This window comes from Oryctolagus cuniculus, chromosome X, assembly GCF_051225735.1.
Source record: "Oryctolagus cuniculus isolate XC-2025 breed Fujian yellow rabbit chromosome X, ASM5122573v1, whole genome shotgun sequence".
NCBI lineage: Eukaryota > Metazoa > Chordata > Mammalia > Lagomorpha > Leporidae > Oryctolagus > Oryctolagus cuniculus.
Window position 1 is genome coordinate 44479279 of NC_142888.1, and position 948 is coordinate 44480226.

The window sequence follows — 948 nt, forward strand, 5'->3', positions numbered from 1 at the left end:
TCTCTCCACTCATCCATGTAACCTCGCTCCTCCCCTCCCCCCAGTCCGAGCGACTGGGCACTCTCTCAGGTCCTGTCTGGAGAGGTGCCCATCCGTCCTTAGAGATGTCCCTTCCCTAATAAACCTTGATATTTTACCTCCCACTCTCTGACTCATGCCTGAATTCTTTCTTGGGCAAAGACAAGAACCCTGCAATTTCTTCGGTAACATTTTTGGCAACCACGAAGGGATTTTGAGATGACATCGGAGGTCAGTATTCCTTCTCTCAAGCGGGACCGGATCTGTGGAAGTGACCATTGAGTGTCCAGCACCCCACAGCTCTCTGAGAACGCGGAGTCCCCCCAGCCATGGCTTAGCTACGGCCGAAACTCCAGAGGGATTGTAAGGAACAGGAGGGAAATTAGGAAGGGCAGTTGGCTGAGAGCCTGGAGACCCCCTGAGCTCGCTTTGGCTTCCCGGTGGCCGGACTGCGACCCAGGACCAGGTCTCTCTCTTGGAGGCAGCAATCCCAATTAAGGAACCTTCATGGAACTATAATACCCCTGAGGGAAGAAAAAGTAGGAACCACATGCTGGCTTGTCTTTTAGCAGGTCTAAGGGTAGCCAGTAAGGCAAGACCAAATAACTTTAATAAGCTATCAATGATAGAACAGGGACCACAGGAAAATCCAGCTGCCTTTCTAGAAAGGCTCAAAGAGGGTCTTGATAAGTATACTGATTTAGATCCTGACACTGCTGTAGGAAATGCCATATTAGGGGATAGGTTCCTAACTCAAGCCACCCCTGATATTAGAAGAAAGCTTCAGAAATTAGGGATGGGACCAAGCACCCCCTTGTCTGACATTATCAAGGCTGCTTCTGCTGTTTATTTTAACAGAGACCAGGAGGAGGAGGAGCGAGACAAGCAGAAGGAGCAGTGTAAGGAAGGGCGGCAGGCCCAGTTGATAGC